General features: G+C 29.3%; 1 protein-coding gene across 1 annotated transcript in view; it reads right to left on the bottom strand.

Moving 5' to 3' along the window:
* LOC129961765 (Krueppel-like factor 8) overlaps positions 1-5,173 on the bottom strand; it is a 44,207-nt gene extending 39,034 nt beyond the window's left edge. The window contains exon 1 of the mRNA XM_056075326.1: positions 5,111-5,173. The gene's annotated coding sequence lies outside the window, so the exon portion shown is untranslated. The remainder of the gene's footprint in view (positions 1-5,110) is intronic.
* Between the last annotated feature and the right edge of the window lie 17,206 nt (positions 5,174-22,379).

Consider the following 22,379-nt stretch of genomic DNA (forward strand, 5'->3'; position numbering starts at 1 on the left):
TAATGGACTTTTTGTAATGAAATTTGAACATTATAATTATTTTAGATTAATTAAAAAAAGAAGTATTTTGATTTTTTGAGACTAAAATTGTGTTATCAGGATCCATTAGGAACAGATATCTTCGCCTCAGATAATGATTAAAAATTTGCTAATTTAAAGTTAGCATGGCATCTAAAACAAGGAATGCACATGAAAATTACACTACGGATAATTAATTCAGTGTAAAATAAAATATAAGCATCTCTGCCAAAATTACAATTATCTATCTTCGATAAATATTCATTTCGTCTAAAATACATTTTAATTCTGATAATCACTAGATTCATAATAACATATTCTGTCTAAAAGCTTTTAAACATTTTAACTCTCAGCAGTAGACTAATAAGAAAATTCAGAACAATTAGAGCAGCTAAAAAAGAAAATTATTATTATTAATTTAAAGCTATCCTTATTCCATTAATTGCTGCATACACTAATTATGGAAAGTCTAATTTATCGCTTAAATTACGGTAAAGTGAATTTGGTATATTACAACGTTTTAATTTATTCCTGTTATGGCACTTCTTCAATAATATGTGTAAATTATATATATATATATATTTTTTTTTAAATATATATGTTTGTGTTTTTGCGCTCATGTGAACAAAAAGTCTTAAATCTTGCTTTAAACCAGCCAAGAACGCAGTTCCCTTAGATAATGCAAATCTTAGCAAGGTTAAATAGATACCGCTGATAGCAACTTACATTACTTCTTCTTGTCCTATTTCGCTTTAAAAATTCGAAAGAAAAAAAAATCCACCAGGCTTCGTTCTATTTTTTTAAGCAAAAACTAAAGTTGGCGAACAAGCTGTTCGCCAAATTTAGCGCCAAGACATAATAACCCTTTTTATGCCTTGAAGCTTCTTTTATAAAATAATTGCCATATTTTTGAAAATTGACCTGTTGCATGAATAACTGTTGTATGACAAAGAATTACTATAAAAAGTCAGTTCAGCAAAAAAATGATATGATAGAATATTTACTAAGAAAATGATTTATATTAAAAAATATTTACTAAAAAAAACTATAAAGCCCCCATACTTTACTTTGTAATTTATTTTCAATCAAAACATTAAAAAAAAACAATTTTTTAAACTTCCAGCTAAAAGAATTTTTATTAATTTCGCTAAATGATGCTAAATATTTATAAATTTCTCTCATAAACTTTTTTTTTTTTTTTTTGCAGATAAATCGTTTTTTTTTTTTTTTTTTTTTTTTTAATAATATTATTGAATAAACTATAGTTCACTTTAATTTTTTTTTTTTTTTTCGCCAAGCTTATTGTCCGAAAATTATATTTCAGACATCGTTGCCAAACAAATTTGTTTTATTGATTCTTTTTCCCTTAAAAATTTACCTTTTCTTTTTCTCTTTCATCCACTCTCTCACTTTAATAATATGTATATAGCGATATATATATAAATATTATATATTGATTTATAAAACCCATATTTAGGGAGAATTTCCTTTTTCCCGATTTGGATCGGTGTAATCGTGTTCTATGAGAACTTCCCCCAATAGCTGAAAAGAATTTGAAACAAGTTTTATTATAGAAGACCATGGAGTTATATTACAGTACCTTATGAGCATATTGAACTTACTTTTGACATTTAAAAGCTTAGAAAATATTTGAACTGAAATTGTCCAAACTATCAAACAACTAACTGCACGTACGCATTTGTACAGTTAAAATCCCCTCCAAATTATTTTTTATTTCTGAATATATATATATATATATATATATATATATATATACAATAATTCAGGATACTAACTGTTATATGGAAGAAATATGGTATATGATTTTGCCATCAAAATTATTTATCTAGTCAGATTTTGATTCTAAATCCTTTAAATAGTTAATAATGTATCGTTCCGTCCATTCGTGCGTATTTTAAAGCGATAACTCAGAAACTCAATAAACCAGATGGATAGAATTTGGCATGTAGTCTTGAACCAAAATTATAGATTCGTGATAAATTTTGAAAACAAACAGGAGGCAAATAAAAGAGGTCCACTAGACATACTCAGTTCACTTCATTACTTGGGCAATCAATATACATAAAACTTTAACAGGAAAAAATCGATTTTTTAAAAATTTATTGGCGAGTGGCAACAGTCAAATGTAAACAAATTGTCAAACGAACGTTACAGGTACAGTTAATTCAATGCTTTGCTAATTTATGGAACTACAAACTATTATTATAAATGCTCTGGTGACACCTCGCTGTGTCACCAAAAATTCTATTCAGTCAAAAGAAAGAAAATGTAAAAGAAATCAAGAAATAGGCGTTGCAGAAGATTTAGTCGTGAGCAAAAATAAGGGTAATCGCCATATGGATAATCGGTATACCTGATCAATGAAAATTGAAAAACATATTTTCCAAAATTATTAATCTCCAAAAAATGGTTTTTGCGTCATCTTAAGATTCATTATTGTTGAGTTTTAAGATGATGCAACCAGCTGTAAAGAAAATGTTGAAAATAAAATGAATCAATATTTCCATCATAAATTAAAACATTTCACTAAGTCTTTCTAAATAATTCCATGTTAAATAGATTTATTTTTATACATTTTTTTTAATAAAGACTTTATTGATCTATCTACCTGTACGTAGAATATATAGTGAAAAAATTTCGAATAGACAGCGTCGTGAATTTATTCCCCTGACAAAAATGGGTCGCAGATGGAAAATTTTAAAAAAATCCCCTCTCTAAATGATGGCCTGTTTGACACAGTGGCATCATTACACTGTTGCAGATGGTTTTGGGTGTTTCCTTCAAAGCGGGAGAATATAAATGCTTTATCAGACCCGTAATATCAAAGAAGACCTATATTTGGAAATATTTCCTTCAGTATGAATGCCATTTTAAAAGATATTTCAGTATAATAAATATTTCGTCAAAAAAAATGCCTTGATTTTTTTTCCAGTAGTTATTAATATATAGATAATTTGTGAAAAAATTAAAAATCATTCCACTAGCTTCTTTCTTTACCGCAAAAAATAAGAGACATATAATTCCATTAACTGCTTTATACCTTGCATAAATTTAGTAAATAACTAGAAAAAAAGTGAGAAATAAAAAAAACTCAGTCCCTTCCATGCGTTTTCTTTGTTGTAAGTAGCGCGTTTCAGTAAGAGAAAAATTATCAAAATATATTTTATTTATTTATTTATTTGTTTTTATTATCTTCTTTTCTTTCTTATTATCATTTACCTAATTTGTATATGAATGCGTTTTTATCATACTGCTTACTTTAGGAAACGATCAATTTTTGCGATATTAAGATATTTATTTTTTAAAAAAAACGATATTATCCTTTATTTATTAATTTCAACAACATCGTAATTTTTCTAAAAAACAATTATATATAAAGACAACAACCGAAGTTGTTCCCTCATATACATAATAAAGTACCTAATATGAAATAAAAATCTGTTTTTAGAAATATTGTTTTCAGTTTTGGAAGAGCATATTCGAACACTTAATCGGAAATGCATTCGCAATCATAACGAATGTAATAATTTTATTTTTCTATCCTTTTCCTCGAATATTTTCAGTTAAACATTTTATTTATAGTTGAAATCAAAACATATTAGAATTTTTAAACACATTAAATTAATGCAATTTAAAAAAACTCATTTTTAAAACTTATGTATAAGTTTTTACGTAGATACATAAAACATGCTTTTACACTAGAACATAAATAACATTTAGAACCAACAATGTAAATAAAAGAAATTTATGAAATCTGATTAACGTAATGACTAATTTTATGAATTTTAATTTAAAGTGGCATGATGATTAATTGATTATTCGGTTGAAAGTATCCTTGTCAAAAAAAATTTGCGTTATAAAAATTGATATTTAAGACTAGGTTATACATTTTAGAAGTTTCAGTTTGTAGAATTATGTCAGCAATTTATGAAATATACGCCTTCCAATGCAAAAAAAAAAAAAAAAAATTATTATTAAATATTAAAGAAGATTCAAACTCTGCAGCTGAAAATTGACATGTTACTATATCATATTTTACAAATTATATTAAGTTTATGAAGTTGTTCTAATATAGAACTATATTGTAATAGCGCGTAAACTAATGAATAAATATTAAAAAATTATTTTTTCTTTAAGTGAATTTTGTTTTCATTATCAGTCATTATTATTGTTCTATTATTCCACATTATTTGACAAGTAATGAATGTGATATTATTATTATTATTATATATATATATATATATATATATATATCACAAATGATATTATTTCAAACCAATTGCTTTATTTTTTAAATTCTATTTCTAATGTATGGATTCATTTATAAAAATTTTGCTGCAAAAATATGTAGCATGCTAATAAAACAGAAATTACTTTTCTTCCGTCCTCAATATTATTTTTCTCCTTCCAAAATTCATTTTCTCTAGATATATATATAAATTTTATGAAAAATCTAATTTAAAAAAATAAAACTTAAGGCTAATGAGCTTTGCGTTAAATATATAAAATATTCTTTTTATAGTATTGTATTGAAAGGGAAAAAAAGAATGGAAAATTTAATAGACTCTATTAAATTTTCCATTATTTTTTATAAAGAAAGAATTTTTATAAAATAGAGCATTATAAAGGATATTTCTAAAAATATATATATATTTATGAGAAATAAATATAATATTTATATATATATTTATGAGAAATAAAGTGGTTGGGTGATTCAAAATGAAATTTTTAATATACATGTATATATATTTACAAAAAAAAAAAAAAACATAGAATGAATAAACAAATTTCTCACAGTAACTATCTGTAACTGCAACTGTAAGAATTGAAGCACTAAAAATCGTATTTTTCATTCATGTTAACAAATAAAATATTTCTCCTCTTTTGAACCAACCACTTACCAAATCTCAATAAATAATAACAACAAATGAGAACTTCTTTAGTTAAATCCCACTGTCATTTAGAGAAAAACGTACCTTACATTTTCATGTATGCAAAACGCGCGAAAACCTAGTCAGGCATATCTATCTATCATTCGTTTATACTTAAGAGAGAGAAACGTTCGTCTTACCTTGATTGGACGTCCATCGGTGTTTAAAAGAAGAGGGTCCTCTCTTGCAGCGACCTTGACACTACAGCCATATTGATTACCCTGCCACACCCAACATCCGGGCTACCGGCTGTCTCTAATTAGGGACGACTCCCGCGCTTACGGCCATCTCCACCTCATTTGTGGTTTAATTTATACACACGTCCCTTGTCCAGAGGATCGGTTGGAAGTAAAATGACATTATGTTTGCGTTGAATTACTAAGGTCTGTGTGACAAAAATGTATCTTTTAATAGAAGAAAATGTTTTAAGTTTTTTTTTTTTTTATCGGAATTATCCAATCCATCTGGAAAAAAGGTTATTTATTTTGGCTGAATTTATTTTGTTTATAAAAATAGCAAAAATAAATATATAAATAAATAAATAAAAAATTAGCAAACGATATATTTAACTTTGAATTTATTTTATTTATGAAGAAAAAAGGATTTCAAATATTTCGCTATATTACCAAACTATAATACATGACCTAACGTAATTAATGTTGTTTTACTAATAACAAAAATGGCAGTAGAAATATTTTATAATATTATGCATGGAAAATCATAATTTTAGAATAAAATACGTTTTAAAAATCCGATTTAATACTAAGATTCCTTCGAATCATAATTAGAATTTCATTTAATTAAATATCTTTATATCATAAATATGTCACTGTTTTACTCTCAATGAATTTAAAAAACTAAGTCTTTTCCACACATTTTATTTAAGCATTTATTTATTACAAGGCAAAGAAAAAGAAATGATACAATTTGATTTTAATATACAAAGGTAACCTCAATCATAACTTTCGCAATCAATAATTACTACAAAAGTTTTTTAGAAAACTGTTATCAATTAATTAAATTTGATGATTCAGTATACAGTTATTATATCTTTACTCTCGTACAAACAAAGACTAAAGTATAAAAGAGAGGGGGGGAAATGATTATAGCGTCGTTTCTGAAATAACCCGATGAATTTTGAGTTTTAATTCATTTTTGTTTTTCAGAATGACCATCAAAACTTTTATTAAATAAAAAAAAAATGTAAGTTAAAAATACAATTTCTTTTCTTTCTATTTTGTCAATGAGTGTTAGAATACTTTGTCAAGTTTTCAGTTTAAATGTAAAATAATTAAAATATGCAAAAGAAGAAATAATTCAATCCATTCAATTCACATTCATTGTTTTGTCAAATAAGTTGCTCAAGAATCATTCACTGAAACAATATCCTTGAATTGGTAGATGCAAGTATATATTCAATTATGTCTTCGTTAGTTTCTTCAAAAGAACATGTGGAAAAAGAAAAGATAATGTTCTTTCGTCAACATTGAAATAAATGCAAATTTTCCGCTATCCATAAAATTAAATATTTTAAAATTTATTCTTTACACTTTACATACTATCTGCATTTCAAAAATTTAAAGAAAACTTTCAATTAGAAAGAAAACGTCATTTTCCATCAAATTTTTAAATTTTATTTCATTATAGTTTAAAATGGTGGTTTTATAAATTTCAATATGGCCATTTTAGATATTGAGAAAGCTATCAAAACATAGGATGTGTCCTCACTCAACTATTGATACTAATTAAAAGCCAGAGTATTTAATTTAGTTTAGTTTAGTTATATTAATGTCCCATTTCAAAGCAACATTAGGGGTATTTTGGGACGAACCTCGTAATTTTGAACAGCGGTCAGATGAAAAGGGCGACACCCGAGTTGGAAGTCCCCCCTATAAATTACCACACCACACCAGTAAGAGGACATTTGTCCCGACGGATTTAACGCGCACCAGAATTTCAGAGCGTGCTAACTATCATTACTGTAAATTACAACAGTAACATTGAAATAGGATTTTAAGTAGGAATTTTTATTTGGTACAATTTAATATAATACTTTACAATATTTTAACAATTTAACGCACCCATTCTGAGAAGAAATGTAAAGTGACTGGGAAGGTTAAGGTTTTTTAGTAGTTTTAAGTAATTTAAAAGAGAATAAAAGTGAAATTTAAAATTGTTAACTAATGCGCAAATTAAATACATTTCTAGACCCGTGGTAAATTTCCATCCAAGAGACTCCCCAAAAAATAACATTACAACTTTTTTATTTTGTTAAATATAGAGTCTCTAACGACAAATCAATTTCTGAGAAAAGGAGAAAAAAAGCGACTTACAATGTTATAGTTTTAAGTTCTCAATTTATTATATCTAATTTAAAACTAAATTTTTATATCTAATTTAAAACTAAATCATAGATATTCTCTGCATATTAAGTGTTTTGAAGGAAAATTTCTCAGTATCTAATTTTCAAAAACAAATCTGCCTCTTTTGAAAAGTTGGTACATTTTGGGACATTCCTTTCAATCGCAGACGTTAACCCTTTTATCTTCACTATTTCAAAACCTTTCTAAGCTTTGTTGTTGTTATTGTTCGTCGGAATTCTTAGTGATTATGAAGACTTCGTTATCTCTTGTAGAATGTCTTAATGTTCATTTTCATAATATTATTTCAGGCCTTTAGAATTCATTTTTACAGAATGTCATAATCATATGACAAACATAACTGTGTCTGTCACCTAACCGCCCGTTATTCTAAGTTGTGTCACAACGTCACTTCTGATTTCATCCAACAAAAATTAAATCGTCCCGACGCGTTTGACAAATTTCAAATCAAAATGACTTGTCTCAAGAAATGAGGTAAAGAAATGTTTTCTGTTCAAAACCACAATTTAATTGACAACTGCATTTGAAATTGACATTTAATGGATGGCATTCTTGACATGGATACATTATTATTTACAAATAATAGAGAGATGCGATGAAGAAAGAAAGCAACGATGAAGTAGATTCTGTGCAAGTGCATTTATTACATTATGCCTACAAACAACTTACTCAAGGAAGATAGAACACGCGATGTACTTTCTCCTAATGCTCACTGAATAAATTCACTTTAAAGTGCCCAGTTAAAAAAATATTGTTTAAAATGCTGAATGCTTCATAACAAATTTTTAGAATTTAAGAAATAGAATCTTAACAAGCATTCTTTAGGCGTACGAATCACCAAAAGAAAACATAAACATCCGATACTTATGAAAAATTATCCATTCTTCCACTCAGAGATATTGTCTGTCATTCCATAGAATATAACCTATTTTATAGTTATGATTTGTCGTTATCTATATTTGGGAGGGGCACTCTATATAAATACGAAAACATTGTCATTAATGCTAATGTAATTAAGAGAATGAGGAAGATTAAACTGCATCGGCGAAAATCTCTTCTTATTTATTGATTTATAGATAAATACGAGTATATGAACATTTGAAGAAGCAAAATATGCGAATGCGTCTAGAACACAATTTATCTCATCGTCTGTGTGTTCGTCAGATTATTCTCTGACAATAATGACCGTGAATCTGTTCTAATTCTTCCTGGTTTTAAAAAATACTGAAAACCGACAAAATGAAAGAAAATTGCACTTTAAGGAAATAATTTTCAATAATAATAATCCTATAATTTTTATCGAGATGTCCTTCTAATTTAAATTCAGCTAACACTTCTGAGCAGTTTAAGAGACCCATATCTGTAATGCAGATATATATTCTCCCTAAATCAGTTCGAAATTCGGTAAGTTTGCCTTACCGAATTTCAGACTAATTAACCGAAGTCGTTTTCAATTTTTACAAGCATGCTCTAAAAAAATTCTGAAAAAGGAGTAGCGAAATTTCCACAAACTCACTCAGATAGCAATTTCCAGCTTAAGAATCCCTAGCTTTAAATAAGGTGTCTATTAGTACAAACTTCAAAATATTCTCGTTGCTACACTTTTGGTCGCAGAATGAAGTCTCAAACTTGAGATTTATACTAAATTCCATGAGAAATCAATAGATTTAGAATAAAATACAATCTAAATGAAAAAAAATTCTACCCAGATATATGAAATCAAAAATATATAAAAAAAGAATAAGGATTAATTTTTTCATTTTAGCTTTTTTCAGTATTCCATTAACTAATTTATTTTCAAAAATAGAATATTATAATAAATATTGTTTTTGCTTTAATGACACATACCTTGAATTAAGAATTCATCAATATGCAATATCTGTGAAAAATTTAATTGTATCGAATTTTATTCCTGCAGTAATCTTTAATTTTTTTTTAGTTGAATATGGGTTTCCAGCTGCATAACAGCCGTTCCATACAATTTACAGCCTGAGCAGAAGATCATTTGAACTCGAACTATCCTCCAAAACGTGGGAACAAGGTTCACGTTCTCTGAGTACACACCCATCAACAAAGAAGAAAACCCCACCAGGCCATCTGCCAGTCCAAAACACTGCATCTCTGGAGGAAAAACTCCAGGGGATGTTGGGGGGAGGGCAGAGATCAGCTCCACCACCCTACCTAAAAGTATTCATCATTCATTCATGGAGACACACCCTGCGTGCAGACCCATACTTAGAACAGCTAAGTGCTTCTTTAGTGGTGGAACCATCACCTGCCCCCCTCTCCCTCCAAAGCGAGGATGATGAAGACGCCGGGCTTCTGGAGTTACTCCCTTGTCGATCCCTCAGTTTTCGAAGGGAGGGAATTGGTTCGTGTGCTTCGTCAATCATGGCAAAAATGAAACTGGTTTTCTTCTTCTATGGAGTTGTCAGAGACAAGGAGGTAATTCGAAATGTAAACAACGGAATCGAAAGTGAAGTTAGGTCTGTTTCAGAGACAATGGGAACATAAAGTCCCTTTTCAAAGTTTTAAATTGTATCTCTTATGAAGTTGTTAGAGCTATTGGGAAGAGTAAAAGTAATAAACCCAATCGAGTAAATGGACACACAGAGACACAAAATTATATGAATTTTTTTAATAAAACTTTTCTTGGAGGGTATTATATGCACGCTGTGGTATTCCAGTTATTCGCAATTGCTAACAACTAAATCTTAAATTTTCATTACTTTAATTATAATCCACATCAATATTAAATTATTAATATTTATATCTGAAGAAAATTTACATCTTATATTTTTAAAAAATCTAGGCTGGTTTATTCCATTCGGCATTCAATGCAATTAAAAATGAATTCGTTCTTATTATCTATATCCAATTATTCAGCCTCGACAGAACAACCTGTCTGTTCTGTGTAGACAATTCTCAGTAGACAATTTTAGACCCTTCAGAACCACACGAATATTACTTAATAACCTAGTAGGGAACAGAATCTAATAATTTGTTACCATTCTTTCAAAAGAGCAATTGTCACACATTATAAGACATTGGCAATCCATCACATTACAGGTACAATGGATTCTCCACTTTATATAATATTATTTAATTACTTTTCCTTTTCCACGAAGCACATTTATTCCTCTAATGACGAGCAGAATATTTTTCACATCAGATCTGAATAGATGTATTATTAAAGGAATGTTTCACCTGCTACTTATCTTGCTCTGTATAGAATGCAATACATGACCCATTGTTTCCCACAGAATTGTAAAGTAGTGACCACACAAATATGTCACGCTGTAAGATAAACCATTGCGAGTATTTTTGCATCAATTCTATCTTAAAATTAACGGCCATCGATTCTATCGTAAACTTAATGGTGGCCTGGTGGTAAAGCCTCGTCTTCGACAAGGGAGGGTTCGAGACCCGATTCCACTAAACAACCATTGTGTAAGCGGTTCTGGTGCAAGTTAAATCCGTCGGGGGCAAATGTCCGCCAGCTGGTGTGGTTCGAAAGTTTGGAGCTCAGCCAGCTCAGGTGTCGCCCCCGTCATCTGACCGCGGTTCAAAATTATGCTTTCAGTCCCAAAATAGCCCTAGTGTTGCTTTAAAAACGGAATGTTTAAATAACTAAAACTAAAAAAAAAAAAAAAAAAAAAAAAACTCTGCCGTATGCTTTCATAAAATGTCATGTTTTATGTTTATCGTATACTGGAGAGAACTGAATATGAATTTTGAAACAGTGTCTTTCCCCGTTGATGTATTAAATTCAAAATTTCATGCAGATCAATTAGTTTAGTACAAAACTAACATACGAAATTCATCCATATAGATTTTTATGTTTTTTTATCTTTAGTATTCGCATGCAAAAGAATAGGCATATTGACACACAATAGACCTGTACGAAAATTAATTTGTGTTTTCTGACCAACCAAAAATATATTCCAAAAAATACGTTTTTTTACACATAGAAGTTTAAGGCAGGATCTTTTTAATTTCTGTTATGTACAATGCTTTCATTTTATTTATACTACGAATACAAGATCAATAAATAGAAAGGTGAAAGAAACATCCGAATTTTTATTTTCGGCGGTTTCTTTTGTTCAAATATAATTTTATAAAAAATTTATCATAGAGCATTTGAATCCAAGTAGGATCCATATCAAGTAAGCTGGAAAAGAAAATACTATTACTTACTTCGTACATCATAGCTCAGAACTTTTTAAATCTTTGGTCGAAATCCCAGTGGTCATTTCGTTCCTACAACCTCTCGGGTCATGTTCTTGGGGCGAAGTGGCTATCGTGCCATTTAATTTTAGCCACCTTGTCACCTTTGTATATTTCTATATCGGTGGTATTTAAAAATTGAAATGTTTTGATAATTTTTTAATATTAAAAAAATAACTTTTATGAGCAAAGGAGCTTTAATTACGCATTTAAATGAATCAGCAAAAAATTTAATTAATTCACTAATAAAAAAAACCGAATATAAATCGAGCGCCGTTTAAAGACTTAAAAAACAATACCCTCACATATCATATTTTGTAAAACACAAAACTTATTTCATTATAACATACTTATGAAACATATTTCAAGGATTTTACGATATATTATTAAGATAGGATTTGGAATGTAGATAGGGGCTATATTTTTGAAAACAAGTAGTTGAGTACATTTCATTTTTTTGTAATAATAGTTATAGAAACAAAGGCAATATTGCAAAAGATTTTTATGAATGTGTTGCATATTTGAGCTGCTATATTTTTTCACGTGTTGTGATGTGACGTTTCTTTTAAGCAACTTACTGATTTTCCAGAACCAGCGGAAGTGATTTTCCCAAAACTTTCGCGCGTACTTTCTAATAAAGATGCTATATCTCACCCACCAACAAAAAATTGTTAGTAAGGCAAAGAATGCCATGCATGGCAATGGCGAACAATAGTTGCGAAATATTAACCTTTGGCGTGAATTTAGAATTTTTATTGAATCTATCATGTGATCCTTGGTGAGGTTTTTTGGCGGTTAATAGTATTCGAAAATATAATTTATGTTTTAGATATGTTCCCTCCCCCCCCCCAACCAAATGAAATCAAAGCTTGACACAGAACTATAATTGAGGTCACAAAAATCACACATCAAATTTGTTATATTTAAATCATCGCGCGTTTGTGCTGTCATATTTACATACTTCTGAAAGTACAGACCGACAGATAGTCAACTCCTTGTTGGATTTGGCTCAAAATTTAAATGGTATCAACTCTATAGATATTAAATTTGTATACGGAATTTTATCCATCTAGCTTTCTTCGCTTTGTAATCATTGTATTAACTTATATTTGAACAGATGGGCAAACAGATTTCCTCTGAATAGATTGTGCTCAGAAATTGACAGAAATTTACAAATTTGTTGTACCAAATTTCATTTATCTAGCTCAAAGCCATTTTATGACATAACAGACAGACATAATGCCGAAAATGTGTTTATCGAACTCAGGGGATCTAAAACCCTAATACCCGTCAAAATCTCGACTTCGAATCTTCTGACGAGTACTTCGTATACGATAAAAGTAAAAGGACGAGTCTTCGTTTTGTTGAGGGCAGGCGTCTTCCGCGCTTGGAGAGTTTTGTGCGACCGGTAAAACCAGACCTAAAGCCACCTTGACTTAAAATATGATACTGCACGATCTCTTCAAAACGATAAACCTTCAGCTTTTATCTGCCTCGAAAATGTTATACGCAAAACAGTGTCGAAACGAATTCAATGAAATTCTGTTTCAATATTTCAAAGATTATTTTAAAAAGAAAAACTGAGAGAAGAGAAAAGAGTTGTTTCTAAGAATTTTTGCACGTAAATAATATAACTTTTATAAAATGTTCTCATGCTATATAATTTCACACATTTCAATGGATTTGAGAAATAGCACGAAGTTTCTAGATTAAAACACTAACTAGTTTACAAAACTGCTCTGAAACAATTAAAATCGAATTTTAAAAAGGCGTTCTAGTGTAAATTCTAACAATGCCAATATTTGGATAAAATCTATTAAAAACTTTTGGTTTACGAGCTTTCATACAACAGAAACATGCATAGCATCATGAAAAGCAATACATATCACCCGACCTTGAAAGATTGGAAACAGAATGGTAGAAATTAAATAGAATTTTACAAAAAAAAAAAAAAAAAAAAAAATGAATATATCAAATATAAAATGAACTCCAAAAATTTCAATACTGAAAAATAAAAAATGATTAATCAACAAGAAGAAATATTATAATCATTTAAACAAAAATCTTATGATAAATAAGGTTATAAAAGGATAGAATACATATTCTATTTTTACTGGTGATTAGTTTAATAATTTTTTTTTTATTTCGAAGTTATTAATGATTGAATTCGTAATTTTGAAAGCACGTCTACCAATTTCTAGCTTAAAGAAACTTCTTACCAAAGGTCTCTGAGATTTAAAAGGTTTGTTGAAAAAGAGAGAAAGGTCCATTTTTGGAGGAATTCGAGCTACATTTCTATCTTTTTGGTTTAACCTCTTCCCCTTCAAAGCCCACTCTTTCATTTGGTGTAAGAAAGAAGTAGCTTCACTCATTTTATTTTTTGTTAATCAAGAAATGGAGCTGCCCGCTTCTTATCAATAGAGATAGTTCCTGAAGTTATCTCTATTTTGTTATCCTTCAAAGTGTTAAATACAGGGCCGAACTAAATTGTGTATACGCCCTTAGAAAATGCAAGTTGAACCCCCTCTCCTTTGTTGCTTTCAAACAGCAAAAACTGGATGGGTTTTTTTTTATAAATTTTAATTTAATATCTATATAAGGGGTTTTTAAGTTACAAATGTTATGATTAACTGCAATAAATAATAAATAAATAATGACATAATAAAAATAATAAAAGCGAAACTTTTGCAAGAGAGTGAGTTGGAATATCTGGAATAAAAAAAAATTAAAGTTAAATGTAATCTGAACCAAAACGAGTAAATCAGTCTGATTACTCTAATCTAAGTTTTCTATGGTTATATACCAGAATTAGACAACCAACTGGAAACAAACCGATCATAAGAATTTGCAAACGATTTTGAAAATATAACAAAAAGAAATCTAAAAACATTCTATAAAAATCTATAAAATTTAAAAGAACAGTTGGTTTTAGTTTAAATATATTCGGGTACATAGAGCCCTTGTAAATCGAACAAAAGCACAAATTAGATTACTCTGAAAATACTGCAGAAAAATCGTTAGACTTTAAAAGCCTCATAATTTTGTGGAGTCCTAAGGTAATTGCTTACAATGCCTATTTAATAATCCAGCCCTGGTTTAACAACTCTCAGTAAACTTACTTCCACGTCCCTATCATTAAAAATATATATATATAAATATCTAATGGAACAACTATCCCGTAAATATGTGCATTTACTATGGATTATAGTCAGACAATGCAACAGATGAGATAGATGTTACCGAGTGTTGGAATGTCCTCAGATAGCAGGTTATATAAACGAACTTTCTGCAATCCCTATGTAAGATACACTTTTGACGAAGGAGTGTAGGAGGGTGGACAGCTGACGTAAGGGGTTGGAGTGAATGCCTGAATGACCAGAGGAGATTGTCAGAGATCGCTGTCAAAGAAAAGGAGATTTTTTTAGAACGTCCTTGCTTAAATAACTAAATGCATTTGCCAAATCTAACATATAAAAATGAATTTTTGTTCGTTCGTGTTTTATTCGCTGCCGTTACTCGCTGCCAAAGTTTCATCAGATTGCGATGAAACTTTGCCAACTTATTGCTTGCAACTGCCCGAAGGTTACAAGCATAGTGCAATTATTGACATTTATTTTGGACACAATAAAATTTACAAACAAATCTTTTCATACGTTCCTATGATTCAACATTGTTTTTAAATTTATAATTAACAATCGACAAAAGAAATAAGTAAATTCGAGCTACTCAAACAAACGAGGAATGACAAGCGAGCAATGAAGCAGATCGTTTATGAATTGCAAATTCACGTGCTTCAGAATCTCAAGATCAACATGCAGCAACAATCGAAAGACGACGTTTATGTGTTAACCGATCACGCGCATCAGAATCAGAAGACCAACATGCGGCGAGAATCGAGATAACTATTCTTAACGGAAAGTCGAATGGAGATGTGCTTATCCCACGCATTTTCATTATTCCCACCGACATGCCTTTTGATTTTGAACGACTGCAGTTCCCTATTCGACTTGCATTCTCGATGACCATCAACAAGGCGTAAGGGCAATCACTTCAAGTGTGATTGAACCAAGAAAATTCGTTTTTCACATGGCCAGTTGTATGTTAAATGCTCACGAGTCGGACAGCCAAGAAATTTACTTGTTTTCACTGAAGACGGAAAAAAAAATATATTGTTTACTCTAAAACACTTGAATAATAAAGTAAAAAAAAAGTAGAATAAATATTATTGATACTTTTCCTTTACATATCTTTCAACTTCAATAAATGTACTCATTATCGACAAGAAAATAAATGCCATTCTTTCTATCTTCTATAATTAAACAAGAGAGCCATTTCAAATTTCAAACGATATTCCCAAAATTATTTCTTCGGCAGTAACACGCCGGATACCAACTAGTATTAATAAAAGAGAGAATTAATAGAAGATGCAATAAAATCCGTTTAGTGGGATAAATAACTCAATTTTAAGTAATACTAACAGTGCCAAGACGACACAAGAAAATGCAATTGTTTTATTTATAACGGTCAACATTTATGTAGCAATTCTATCAAAATTTTCTTAATTTTTTAAAAGAAACTATTATTATCTATGTAGCTCGAGAAGTTTTGAAACTCTTTGTCTAATATAGTTAAAAAATAGAACTTAATAGATTAACACGAGATTCTTTACGATTATTAAAATGCATCGTAATGATTTCGAAAAATAATTATTATTCGGGAAAGTGTAACAAATCATTCCATTCCTAAGTCTGTAAAACTAAATACCTCGTGAAAAAGGAAAAATATAACAAACAAAAGACAATTAGTAAATAATATTATAACTGTAAAATAATACAATAGAATGACTATAAAATTTTATTTCACATTGTGAGAAATCGTCTTATGATTTTAAATATCCCACATTATGTAAAAACTCCTGATCACGTTTGCAAGAATTCCTTTATCTCAATTTCTTTATATTTCCTGCATCAAAAGAAAAAAAAAAAATTATATATCGCTTTGGATTTTTATCGGACTGAAAACTGTACTTCTAAATTTTATTTGAATTAAGTAGAACTGATTTAAAACTCAATTTTAAAAGATATCCGCAAATTAAAAAAGAAATCTAGTTACTATATTAATAATGCTAATAAATCTCAAATTATATTCGATTGAGATAATTAAAAACAAGATGGGTGAAAACAGATTTCCAAAACAGAAATTATCATAAGTTAACAGCGATTTTTTGCTTTTCTGCTTGTTTTTCTTTTTTCTTTTGAGTATTATCAGCCTTGCATCTAAAAGAATTACGTGATTAGAATATATAAATCAAAGAAAATGAATGATAATATTGCGACAGTAGCGCATTCGAAATTGTAGCAGTGAAAAAATAAGTGAAGGTATAACAAACAAGAACTGTTTCTTTACTTGAAAAAAAAAATGCTTTATTTGTATAAAGTTATTGTAAATGCAGTAGAATGAGCCAGATACGCTTCATTATTATTACTGAAATATTATTTCCTTTATTCCTATTATTTGTTATACTTCATTTTAAATTAAAGCTGATATTGAAAATGATTATATAATTTAAAAAAATTAATTCATTAATAATTTTTTGAAAATCAGATTTTATTTCACAACAATTAATTCTACAAAAAATTTTAAAGCTCATTTTAATTATAAAGTAATTTCAAGTTCTTTCAAAAATCAAGTTTCAGAAATTATGCAGTCTTGTAGTATAAATATAGTATAGTGAAACTCTTGTGCAGTCATATCATACAAGAAAACAACAGTCATGAATATGTCCAAATTTTAGTTTAACTGCAGAATCAAATTCTAAAAACTGAAATTCATAGGTGACAATTAGAAAAATCATGTTTATAGAGAAATATGAAGAGGAAGGGGGGGGACTTTATAATTTGACAGAAACTGAATTTCTAATTATTTAATTTTGATTCTCGTTTATTTTTGTTTATTGGTCCTGCGGACCTTCTAAAGAAATCTAAATTCTAATTAAAATTCTAGTTAATATTCAAAAACCAGTTAGCTGTTTTTGACGAGTATACTCGTCATGGGAAAAGTAAAACATTTTGCGTTGTGACGAATTTATTCAATGAAAATTATTATATTTATAACTAATTATTTATTATATTTATGCAATATATATGTCTATGACAATTCAGATATGCATTTTTCCGAAGAGGTCGAAACAGTTAACTGTTTAAGGATTTTTCTGCTACGACCATTGAAGACACACTCTATGAACATACTTAAATAATAAACAAAATTAAGAAATTAGCGCTTTTTTGATTCATATACTGAATTAAACAAAATATATTCGAACTGTAGACAATATCTTATCATTATTACTATGAGAAATTAATGACTTAGAGAAAAAAAATAGAATTATCGACGAATTTGACTTAAAAATAGCCAAGTGTAACTTTAAATATAATCCTTTAAATAATTTTTAGGTATTGAAAATTGTCTGGGCAATTTTGTAAAAATAGAAACGTTGGCAATTTGGTTTTGTGTGATTAAAAGCCCTGAATATATATATATATATATATATATATATATATATATATATATATATATATATATATTTAATCATGGCGCTTTTTGAGACTGGCGCGTATGGCATTAATAATCCATTTAACGTACTGTTTTTGCAACCTTCTATAAGTTGCATTAACATTTCCATTGGGTTTATAATTGTATTGACTCTTTGCAACTTGATTATTCCAGTTATTTTCGAATTAACTGCTAATAACAGAAATTCTGTCCGTTTTTCCTATTTTGGTGTGCAAAGAGATGACATAATCAGTTTACACAATCATCATAGTCTAAAGACAATAAAAACGATTTTTAGATAGCGTTTGTTTCCTCTTTGAAATCACGAATTTTCATGCAATTATTTTCCATTTCATTTTCTGTCTTTAGCATCATCATAATTTGCCGATTAATCGCATCGATTTTATGATTTGATAATCAATAAGTATTTAAAAAAGTTGTATGAATTATCTAGTTTTCTGTTCAAAAATAACGTATTTTTGGATCGAAAAGGTCGATTTTGACGATTACAAGTATTGTCAAAATTACACAAAAACAGATCTTTTTTTTTTTTTTTTTTTACAATTACAAGAAAGCAGATTTACAAACTACACGAAGCAGTATCACGTTTTTCTCCGCACTATAAATATAGTTTTGCCACTTTTGCGAAAGCAATACGTTTTTCATTCTATAACAAAATTATTTCAACAAACTGTTAGTCAATATTTTAGAAAAATATCGAATTGATAAATAAAACTTCATTCTCTTGCCCCTCACAAACTTTTCGTTTGCACTGTAATCATATTAATCCAAATATCGCCAATGCACCAACTAAAATATTGTGTTCGAATATCCCTTCAAATACAGCTAACTGATAAACAAAATGCCGACCGGAAGTTGTCACCTCACGCCCTTTTACTACTTCCCTGACACTTTACCTCCGACGATTTAAGAAAAATGAAACAAATATATATTCTTATCTATGAGTATATAAAATATATATATTTATGGACTTTCAACTTATTATAATTGAGATATTTTACTTAAAAAAAAAAACTTTTAGTATTAAAGATGATCGCAATAATGAGACAATTATTGGCACATTCGAATAATCTTCCCACCTTCAATCGAAATCAGGAAAAGAAAACTTGACCCCCTCCTACTGTTTCCTCTCCCCTTTAAACTAGATGACCCATCTGTGAACTCGTCCGAGACTTTCACCTTCCAAACAATGCGTCCTTCATCGGTTAAGATTCAATCTTTATCTCTATTAAAAATAAAGGAGAATATGTATGTGTGTGATGGCACTTTACAGGTCAGGTCATTTGGGCTAGAGCTACTAAATTTGACACATATATACGTTTTGGAGTGTGGGAATGCATACATTATCTTTTAAACTTACTAGTTTAGTTGCTTCAAAAAATTTTTAGTTCTAGATTTAATTAAGATATTTTTAGTATATTTTTCAAGAGTAAAATTAAGTGCATTATTGTGAATGAAATCCAAACCATTTTCATTGTTTAGTTAGATATTTAATCGCGTGCTTTTTATTTAATCTATTATTAGAAATCAAAGAAGAAGAAGAATTCTGTTTAATATCTGTATGATTTACATCACCATTATTAATAGATTAAGAAAATTACAGTATAAAGTATGCTTTTAATATTTTTTTAAACTGTTGTTCTTACAACGACAGCTTAATTTCTGAAGAAGTCATGATGAAAAGCTTTTAAAAATAAGTTCATTTTTGAGCACATGTTGATCTTTATTTTAATTGCATATATAAAAGTGTAGAAATAAATTTAGAGAAATGCATAGCACAATGAATAGAACAGCTATAATTATCTAAAAAAGTGTGATAAAATAGTTGCAGTACGATAAAAATTTCGAAAATGAAAGTGCAAAAATATTTTACAGAGAAAACCATTAAAAGAAAGTTCTATAAACTGTTTAATTGAAAGTACCACAATTGAAAATCGCAAGCATTAGCCACCACAAATGCCTGTGAACCAACTGGTCATCAAAGGCGGCTAATTTGCTGTATATTCATGTGTCAACTATAGGGGAACGATGTTGTGCACATGTACTCTCTTTTATAGTCCGAGGCACAGAACATTTGATGGTCAGACGTCTGCGAATGGAAAGAGGTGATTTTGTGCTTTAGAATATCTTCTGGAGCAATTCTTTTAAACTTTATGGCAGTATAAGTACAAAGAAAGTCTCACCCAGAGAGGTGAGAGATTGTTTATTTAAAACTTAGACTTAAATATCTTCTCAATAGCAAGCATACAAAACTTTAGAGATTTTTTGGGGGTTTAATGTAAATATACGATAAAAAAATAATTGAAATTCAAAATTTTGAAAACTTAAATCTTTTTATTTCTTAAACGATGCTTTCTTTTCTGTTACTTTATTTAATTTTATTCACACATTTGAAAGTTTCTTGAAATGAAGTTGAAAATATCTACTGAACTAAAGAATGCGGCACAATCACTAAACTTTAATTTTTTTAAACAATAAATTGCCAGGTATGCAAACCTAATTAACATATCTTTCAATTTATTGTTTAAAAAATTGAAGGTAACCTAGTTAATATTTAGTGGTATGTTAACCTAAGTAATATTTAGCGAGTTTTTTTACTACTTCGTATGACTTATCAAAATTTGACTAAAAATCTACCATGCTCTTTAGTTTTATCAAAGTATCATTACAATTTGTAGGAATTGAAACATGATATGAGTAAAAACAGTTGTTGGAAAACAGAACCACTCAGTCGAAACGTCTGAAGAGGGCTCAGTTTAATATTTTTTCCATAGATTTTTAAAAGACATAATAAGTAGATGCGCAAACTACATCACAGTTTTGGAGAACAACAGAAGAGCACTGAAATTTGAAGATGAAAACATGAAATTGACATAGCGAAGGAAATGATTTAGCCACTTGGAAGATAAATGAATTTTTGAACCAACTTTTAGAGGAAAAAAAATGTTATATTGTTATGCAATATTGAAAGTGATATTTATTCTAGAAAATTAGTAGCCTTTCCAATAATAGCAGGTTTTAATTAAGAATTGCTTAAACATTCGGAATTCATCCATTAAAAAATTTGAACTTCTTTTTTTTAAGGATTTATCCTTCGTAACAATTGACAATGAATATTTTTTTCCATTCCTCCTTATAAAATCATTTTTTTCAATGTGGTGTTTCCCATGCATTTAGTATTTCTGGTCACTTTTATTAAATAAAAATATGGAAACAAATATTTTGAATTTGCAAGTATCTTAAACAAACTACTTATTATTATTCTTGATACATTTTTAAATATCTTGAAAAAAACTATCTTAATAAGCAGTAGTTCATTTCCCCCTCTATGCAGAAGGAAAAGTCCTAAAGATTAGAAATTCGTATGAAGCGTATACACACAGAAATGAGAAAGGGAAATCCCGGAGTGCAATGAAATTAGTTGATTTACCATCTTTAGAAACGGATCTATATAAAATCTCTCTCAGGGTCATGCCTGGATTGTTATGGTCAAAACAATATAATAAGAGCAAAATGAGCAGTATTACAAATCGAAACAGTTTTCAAGAACAGAGGATTCGGCACAATTCTTTAGGATTTATATGGACCATGGTCAAGGAGATTGTATTGTCTTGATCTAGACTGATCAAATAACGAAGCAGAACTTCCAGACAATTCTTTATTTTACAGCCCTATATATACAAAGAACAACTTGTTCTAATCTTGGTTAAATAAATAGTTATTTACACCTGTAGTAGGAGATACAACAGTCAAAGTCGAAGGCTTTCTTGAAACTCAGTTGGTTCTCCGACTCCGAACTCGTGGGCGTAGTCCAACAGTCCGCCTGCAATTCGTTTCTTCTCTCCCTTAAAAAAAAAAAAAAAAAAAAAAAAAAAAAAATAATCTCCGCACTTTATTTTGGCGACAATCTCCGCCTCTTAATTTACATTGGTCATTTGAGCTCTCTTTCGGCCAATCGGGGTTCAGAAATATGCTCTCTCAGCGGTCGTGAAAAGGTCCTTTCACAAAGCGGTCGTGGGAAGGTCCTTTCACAAAGAGAAACATCTAGCCTCCAGATGTTTGGACACCCCTTTCTCTTTGAAGGTACTATCAATACCTCTTGGACGAGGAATTCCACATGTGGTCTTTCACTGTAGTCGCTAATGAACAGATGCGAGACCAGCCAGGTGAAAAGATCCACCATCTGGCTATCTCGAGGAGTTTAGTAAGTAACAGCGACGACACAGCT

Source organism: Argiope bruennichi, chromosome 2, assembly GCF_947563725.1.
Source record: "Argiope bruennichi chromosome 2, qqArgBrue1.1, whole genome shotgun sequence".
Taxonomy (NCBI): Eukaryota; Metazoa; Arthropoda; class Arachnida; order Araneae; family Araneidae; genus Argiope; species Argiope bruennichi.